The sequence below is a fragment of the Mus caroli genome, chromosome 1, assembly GCF_900094665.2.
Source record: "Mus caroli chromosome 1, CAROLI_EIJ_v1.1, whole genome shotgun sequence".
Taxonomy (NCBI): Eukaryota; Metazoa; Chordata; class Mammalia; order Rodentia; family Muridae; genus Mus; species Mus caroli.
This window is the reverse complement of record NC_034570.1, coordinates 156,450,848-156,459,716: the sequence shown is the minus strand read 5'-3', so window position 1 is coordinate 156,459,716 and position 8,869 is coordinate 156,450,848. Positions and strand designations below refer to the sequence as shown.

The following is an 8,869-nucleotide window of genomic DNA, read 5'->3' as shown; positions in this document are numbered from 1 at the left end:
AGGTCCTCAGGCTGTGCAGCAAGCTCTGTACGGACTCGGCAATCTCTGCTCTTATGATGGCTTGTCTTCTCAGCTGTTTTCTAAAAATCTTTCCTGCGGTATTTTCAAATTTTAAAAGTACAGAGTTCAGGATTGAACCCAGAACCTTATGCATGCTAGAAAAATACTCCTCTACTGAGCTACACCCTCAGGCCTTCTCTCTGCAAAAATTTTAATAACTTTAGAAGGCAATCAACCCCTTAACTATGGCACACTTTTATTATCAACAACACTCTTAAGACCCTCTCCCTTCATCCCTGATCTTCTCTTCTACCCAGCCTCAGGTGGCCATATCACCTCATGTCTGGGAACTTGTAGACCCTCCCTCACGCCGTGCGTAGATAGCTCTGAGCCGAAGGGAAGTGTGCTTCCAGTTTGCACAATGGAACAGTGCTAGTCTGGCATGCTCTACCTCTTATGAAATTTAAATTTATTTTTATTACATTTATGCAAGTTAGAGGACAACTTGCACAAGACAGTTCTCTCCCTCCACCATGGGACCCAAGGATCACACCTAGGTGGCCAGGTTCATTGCTAAGAGCTTGCAGTCACTGGGCCACCTTACCTGCCTGCTCTATGGCTTACTTTGCTCATCCAATGTAATTTTTCAAAAATTACCCCACTGCTGAAGACTTGTTTCCCATCTTGCAGTAAACGGAGGAATCAGAGGTCTCTTATGCTACATGCAAAGAGGGTGGAATTTAAGCGAGAGGGTGCCACAGATCCCTGAATCACGCCAGTTATCAGAATTATGGAAGGGTTACAGCTCTATTGACATATAATGCATCTATTTAAAATGTACAGTTCAGGACCTGGAGAGGTGACTAAGGAGTTTAGAGCACACATTGTGATGGACACTCGACTTTAATTCCAGCATTTGGGAGGCAGAGGCAGGTGGATCTCTGTGAGTTCAAGGCCAACCTGGTCTTCCAAAGGAATTCTAAGACAGAGCTACAAAATAGAAAGATGCTGTCTCAAACAAAACAAAAGAAACAAAATAACAACAACAACAACAACAACAACAAAAGATAGTGTGTCTTGTTCTTCTGGAGGACATAAGTTTGGTTTATAGAGCCCGATCACTTCAGCTCCAGAGGATCTAACATCTTCTGGTCTCCTAGGGATACCTGGACCCACATGACACATACACAGACACAAATGTGTACATATAATAAAAAATAAATAGATAAATAACTTGAAATGTATCATTGAGTGTTTTTTTTTAAATACTCCTAAGGTTGTACAACCATCAACACTAGCTAATTCTAGAACATTCTTATCACCTCAAAAAAAGTCCTCATATCCATTAGTAATCCCTACCTCCTAAATCTGGCAACTATTAACCTATTCTCTGATTCTATGAATTTTTCTATTTTAGACATTCACACAAGTGGACTCATATACTATATTGTAGTTATGGCTAGCTTCTTTCATTTAGCATAATGTGTTCAAGGTTCAGCCCCAGTACAATGTGTGCCAGCATGCTATTTCTTTTACTAGCCAAATAATATTCCACTGTATGGATATACCATATTTTTGGGCATTTACAACAGCATCACTGTTAGTACCTAAACTATACTTGATTTAGAAATTGTATTAATTAGGATAAGTTATGTCTTTAACTTCTAAATAAGATAAGCATTCTAGCAAAATGAAGGAAAGAAGGGAGAAAAGATATTTGGGGGAAAACAAGAAATTTCTATACCGTTTCTGCTTTCCAGAAAAACAGAATTCTATGCAAGCCAGAAATATTTTGTAAAACCTTTTCCCTGTGCACACATACAGAGATACACTTTCTTAAGTCCGGAGAACACAGCACTCTGCTAACTTGGTTCAAAGTTTCCAGAGGATAAGGGGACGAGAAAACAAATGCACACAGCCACCTTGTGCCTTAGTCTGTCTTTCCCTGTGTCTTGACCTCAACCTCACTCTGCTGTTCTGTCCTTCTGTGTGCTCCTGTGGTCCATCTGGAGGTCAGTCCAGCAGGCGATTCTGGGCCAGCTGTGGGAGAGGTTAGCAGTTATGCTTAATTACAAGGAAATAAGATTTCTCTGGGGCTGCTGTGAGCGGGGGAAGCAGATATGATCAGTCAAAGTGCTCCAGGAGCCTTGGAAGGCAGCCCCTCTGCAAGGACAGGGTTGGCCTTTATTGTTACTGCTGTTAATAAGCCAGATGTTCTCAAAGCATTCCTCCAACCGGTGACAGGGCTTGGGAAATTGCTACCCCTTTATTGGTTGCTGAAACCAAATAAAAATCAAATTAAAGTTTAATTCACCTCATAATTTTCTTCATGGCAGCTCTGGTTGGCAGCCTTGAGGCAGAGCCAACCTCCTCCTTCTCCACAGCATCCATCACCCTCAGCCGAAGCCCCCAGAGGCCAGCTGCTCCTTTTACCTCTGCCAGAAGTCCTCTGTGGGTGCAGGCTGCAGCTGCAGAGAGAGTTGCGGCTCTGGCTAAGATGAAAGGACTTTGGGAGCGGCATGGGGGGGATGCCAGAAAGTCTTTCCCTCTTCTCCTCTCCTCTGGGGTCTCCATGGTGACCGGGCAGGGGTCTGATAGATATTCTAGTTATGCGACTTGAGCCAATCCTATATCCACCTCCCACAGGGTTCTTGACTCCATATGCAGGGCGGGCTGAAGCCACTCCTGCTATCCAGGCAGCTCCTGTCCTAACAAAGATTCAATCAGTATCTTAGAAGATTTTCTTAGTGAAGGAGTGAACAGTAAAGTCACCTTCTTGGCGTTTCCTTTTAACACAATCTTTATTCTTTCACTGTCTTCTCTCCTTTTCCCTTCCTTCTTTCCCTTTCTTTGACACAGAAATACCCAAGACATCCGGGGCAGCACTCCAGCGCTAACATGATTCCACATGTGTTGTGAGTTAGCAGCCTGCTACTGTCTGTGTAAACGCAAGAGCTGGGTTTGGTTTGCCGTTCTGAAATGCACAGGTGAAAGTCAGCAGTCTCCTCCTCGAAATCAGACGAAGGGCAAAGGCAGAAGATCGCGATAGACCCAGGAGGTAACAGTCATAGGGGTGGAGATCTGCTTCATAAAAAGCCACCGCAGGGGCACCAGAAGGGCACATGTGAGCACCAGACAGGGGTGCGAACCCTTCTTCGCAGTCACCCCGATCACCCACTCATTTTACAGCCCAGGGACTAGTCCATGCCAAGGAAGACCGGACCGAAGGCTGGAGCGAGTGCCTACAGGCTGATGGAGTGACTGATTGACAACTTACACTCAAGCAAGACATCAAATAGAAACGGAGCCAGGAAGTGCTCCACAGAGGACATAACTGAGAGATGCAAGCAAGAATTAGCTCCTCTCGGTGTGACAGAGTAAACACTAGATCAGTGGGGACCTGGGGGGGGGGGAGGGGCGACAAGGGGATGGAGGAGACACAACACGTGAGACATTGCCTACCTTCATTACCAACTGTGCCTTTAAAGACACGGAAGGTTTTAATGCGTGTAGCCATGCTGATCTTTGTACTTATGAGTGAAAAACTTTTTTGTTTGCTTGCTTGCTTGTTTTATTCTTCCGTGGGGATCGTAGCCAGGGCTCTGTTCCCGCCGAGCACGTACTCTACTACTGAGCTGCGTCTCAGCCCCCCCACCTCCCGCGCCCCCATAGGAGTTTTTCCTGTAAGGACCTTGAGACCTGGCATGACATTAAAGAAAAGCAGTACAATTGCGCAGAACCTCTTTTACCTCGCTGTATAAAGTGTAGCGTGCTTCCTGAAGCTGCGTCTAATCTAATCGCCTTCTGTTTCTCCTGTCAAGGAAGTGGCAGAGCGAAACGCTCTGATTTGAATTCGTGAGCTAGTTCATCTTTCTGGCATTCCTGGTGAGTTTTCAGTGTGCTGCTGACAGAGACATGCGCTTTCTAGAGGCCCTTCTGCCTCCCACATCCACTGCATCTTCCCGACCTGGCAGCAGACACTGACAGACCCTGATACTCAGGACTTGAAGACAGAGGTTTGCTCCACAGGTGGTCCTGAGCACACAGGTCGGCTCCTCCATACTGGACACTGCTCGCTCGCATTTCTTTGTCTACTCCTTTAACTTCATGGTTTGGTTTGGTTTGGTTTGTTTCAATTTAGCATTTTCTGGGCAACCAGGCTTACTCCAAGATTGTGCGGAGAAAGACTGGTCGATAAAAATAAAGGGGAGGGGGCCAGTGAGTGAAGAAAAAGGTATGGCTGAGATGGGAAGGGAGAATATGAAGGAAGTGGAGATGCAGCAAGTTTGGGGTTTTGTTTGTCCATCTTGTTTTTAAAGTGGGATAAGAGGGCCAGTAAGATGGCTCAGTGGGCAAAGGTGAGTGACTGCTACCAAGCCTGAAGACCTGAGTTTGATCCCTCGGGACCCATACAGTGAAAGGAGAGAACGACTTCTGAAAGTACTCCTCTGACTTCCAGTCACATAAAATACAAAAATATTGATATAATATTTTTTAAAGATGAGATAATAATAATACTGCTTTTCTGGAGTCATGAGGATTAGGGCACAGGGCCTTTTTGCCCACATTGCCTTCAGTAGCAACTGTCTCTCCTCAGGGACTTCACTTCCTCAGTTCCTCTCCAATGTCACCTCACAACAGGGTTGTCTACCCGTGTAAAAGCCACTGCCTTCTCTTGTCCTCTAATTGTTTAGCCTGTTCTATTTATCTTTACAGCAATTGTTAGACCCCATTACATCCCACACTTCCTGGTTTGTGTGTCTGTCTGTTTGTTTGCCTTCCCTCAAAGGAATCTCAACATACCTGGCCCTGGGACTTTCTCTGGGATATCCAAGAATCTCACACAATGCCTGGCATATAGAAAGTTTTGAGTGGATGAGTTAATGAACAAATGGGTTCTCCAATGGCACAGGCAGGAATGGGAATAAGAGACATGTGTGCCCCAGCCCTTAGGTATCAGACCGTTGGACTGCAGAGTCTTGACATGTCTCCAAGAGCCCCAGGCTGGGAGAAAGGAAAGGATGAAGTCCTGTGGCAGCAGCAGAGACTTGTCTTCTAGGAAGAGATCTCAGCCCGGCATCTTCCTGGACCACCTTGCAAGGGAGACTGGAGGAGCTGAGACAAGAGTGGGGGACCACAGCTTGACCAGGTGACCAGGCTTACTCATGCTCTATCTCCTGTCCTGTGCTTCTGTCAGGATCTCAGAGGGAGGTCTTGGACTTGGTGGTTCCTGGACTCCCTTGTTTTTCTTCCTGATGTGGCTACCTTAAAAAAATCTTCTTTTTCTGCTTTCGTATTACAGAGCACTGGCTAAGACCAGCTTGCTGGTTTTCAGGCTTGGCTACAAGCACCCTCAACCCTAACCACTGAGACATCCTACCAGTCCAGAAAATACATTCTTAAGATCTATCAACACAGAAAGAGTAACAAATGACAAAGGGGTGGTTGTCTTTTTTTTTTCTTTAAAAAAAAAAAAAACAACTTTATCCAAATAGCAAAGAAACGCATAACAAGAAAGTTCTGGTTTCTATCTATAAGCGCCCAGCAAAACAGTATCAGAAGGAGATCATGGACTGGATTGGGCTGTGGGTTTCCGTGCAAAAGGAGAAAAATTCCTCACAGGCGGATGGTAACTTCTTCAAACATCTCAGTATTTACTTGGGTGTATGAGCCACATAAGATGACGAAGTGAGTGGCCATAGAAAAATGCCTCGTGTCCTGTCCACTGTCAAAACTACTCTGGAGAAAGGACAAACTTGTAGGGAAATTGGCAAGTGTTCCTGTTAGTTTTAATCACCAGTGCTGCGTGCATTTTGGCTGTCAGAGTCTCATATCCAGCCACAGCTTTCCTAAATCCCACGGCACATTCCATCCTGCCTAGCCCAGGGCCTGGGCCCCATTCTCAGCAGGAGCTCCCTCCCACCAGACTCCTCTTGCTCCTTCGGTTAGAGCCTCAGCAGCGGGGCAGCGTGCTGTCTGTCTTTAATTGGCTGCAAGGTAGAAGGAGGTGGGGGGCTGGGGAAAAGAAAGGTTATATAGTGTCCAAGTCTGTGCAGCTTGGGGTCCGTTAGGATGGCTGCTCTCCGGAAAGCTTCCAGAAAGTGCAGATTGGGGGTTTAGAAGTGGGGCGTTTATAAACTGCACTCCCCCCAAACCCTCTGAAAGAAAGAGAGAGGGGGAGCTCACAGGCTGCGCTCTCTGAGAAGGCTGGATTTGGGGATGACTAATGCAATTACCCCTTTGGAATTTAGCTTAAGAGATGAAAGAACTAGGCCAGAGGTAACAGTTAAAACTCCCACCCACCCCCTCCCCTTCCCTCTCCTGCTCAAGAGTTAGAAAAGGAACTGGGGAGGGGGGAGGAGAGGAGAAGGGAGGAGGGGAGAGAGGGAAGAGGAAATGGAAAGGGTACCTGCGCTGCCAGTGGGCCGTCCTCTGATGAGATGTGGCCAGGGAGCATGATGGGGTGTGAGTTTTGATCCCCTGGATGTATGCCTACGAGATCGATCGATCGACCGCCACTGGATTGCAAGCATTTGGTTCCAGAGGAGCGCAAAGTCAGTGAATGGCAAGCAGAGAGGTCACTGCCCCTGGCTTGCTCAGGCCTAACAAGACTACTGAGAGAAGCCACCAAAATCTGCCCAAGCAGATGGCCCGGCCCTGGTGTGTCACGGTTTAGACTGTGCTGTGTTTCCCAGATTGTTAGACTGTGCTGTATTTCCGAGGCTGCATCCTCCCAAGGCCATTGGCCATGCACCTCATTAGAAGGCCAAGAGCAATGAATTTCATTCAAGCCTATCCATCAGTCCATTCTGTGCCCCCTTTAACCTTCCTCAGCTGCATCCAAGAGTCCCTTCCAGGGAAATGACAGCTGGCTAGGGTCATGGAGGAGACTGACCTGAACAACCCCCCACCCCACCCCAAACTGGGACTTTTTCAGATCTTAGAGAGAAACCACCACAACCAAGAGAAGTCAAGGAGATGTAGCAACTAAACACAGCATGCTCAACAGGAACCTGGGGTAGCAAAGGCTACACTGGGAAAACAGGAAACCCAAAGAGATCGTGGGGAGAGTGTGGACTTCTATTAATAAAAATGTATTAGAACTGGGTCATTCATTGTGGCAAATGTAAAATGTCAACTAGAGGGGAAATTGGGCGGGTGTAGGGAAACTCGACAGTGCTTTCAGTTATTTTCCTATCAATCTAAAAGATCCTGGAAGAAACCGTTTTTTAAAAAATGTGAAGTATTAATAGTGTAGATTAAAAAAATGAAGACTTTTTTTCTGGGGAGGGCCACATTAAAGATGCCGTCACTGAAAAATGATATAGGTGCCAGCTAGATAGCTCAGTGGGTAGAAGTGTTTGCCACCAAGGCACACGACCTTCGTCTGATCTCTGGGACTCACACAAGCTAGAAGGAGAGACCTACCTCTATATCCATATTGCAGCTTGCTCGTGGTCTGAGTATGTACCCCCCCCCACACTCCCTTACATATACACGCAGTAAATGTAATGCTTTGAGATAAATTATATTTTATTTGTAAGAAGCAAGGTTGAGATGCTGTTTCAGTGATAATTTTCATTAATTCACTCACTGAAACATTCAACTGTGGGCGTTCGGTTTGTGTGTGCTTGGACCAGGGTTTTATGCTGAGAGTATGTGGGAGACAAAAGCTGCATCCTACAGGCAGGAAGCAGCTGGTGGCTGATGGCGAGCTGACTCACGAGCCCACAGTTGCCTTTGTTTTGTTTTGTTGTGCCAGGGAATGAAGCTGGGGCCTTGGACATGCTATGTACTAGGTAAACACTTGCTAAGTCACAAACCTATCCCACAAGCTTGACACAGTTACTGGGTGGGGGATGGGAGACATTAAACCCAGAGTGTAGTGATGTCACAGAGGAGGAAACACCCTGCTACTGATTAATCAGTGCTGCACTGTGCAGTATCTTAAGTTGACAGTGTAAGGTTGAGAGTATAAACCTTGGAGTAGGACAACACTGATGATAAAAGTAACACAGAGGGGGCGGGGTGGGGCGGAGCGCAGCCGCGCTAGGGAATTGAGCTGGAAGCATCCGCCTGGATGGACGTGTTGCTCATGATCCCGCGCAAGACCACCATCTTTAAGGACGTTAAGGAAGCTAGAGCACCCTGTTGGAACTGAAGCGCATCTCGTTGAGGGCATCCTCAAGCGGCCTCCAGAGGAGCAGCGACTTCACAAGGACGACCAGCTGCTTGATGATGGAAAAACTCTGGGCGAGTGTGGCTTCACTAGTCAGACAGCATGGCCACAGGCACCAGCCACAGTGGGCCTGGCCTTCCGAGCAGATGACACCTTCGAAGCTCTGCGTTGAGCCCTTCTCAGCCCTCCAGAGCTTCCAGATGTGATGAAGCCACAGGATTCTGGAGACGGTGCCAATGAGCGAACTGTGCAGTGAGGGCCCCAGGTCCGCCCCTAGAGACCCATTCCCCCAATTAAAAAAAATTTTTTTTGGCTGTCTAAAAACAATAAAAAGGGAACACAGTGCCAAGCTCAGGGTCAATTGGCTTCTAGTAGAATGAAGTCTTGTTGTGGAACAAGGACTACTGCATGCACGTGTGTCCATTGATCTATCTAGTCTTCCCATACAGTCTAAGGAGCAGACACTGCCATGTTCTGCCGTTTTGGGGGTGAAGGTATGAGGACACTTTACTCATAGAAACCAGTTAACGTCAGGGCCAGGGCAGAACCTAGCTCATCTCCAGAGTCTGTGCCTTGAACTTCTCTTGAGTTCTCTGCCCTGAATGCCTCCTGAAGGTTGAGTATGAACCAGCAGGTGAAGCGGTCATAATAAGTCTTATTTGATAGGCTAGACCTCAGCAAATGTCCTTT

The 8,869-nt window shown here is 46.9% G+C and overlaps 1 pseudogene; it reads left to right on the top strand.

The window, feature by feature from the left end:
• The first annotated feature begins 7,966 nt into the window (after positions 1–7,966).
• Positions 7,967–8,507, top strand: LOC110303833 (annotated as a pseudogene).
• Positions 8,508–8,869: the final 362 nt, after the last annotated feature.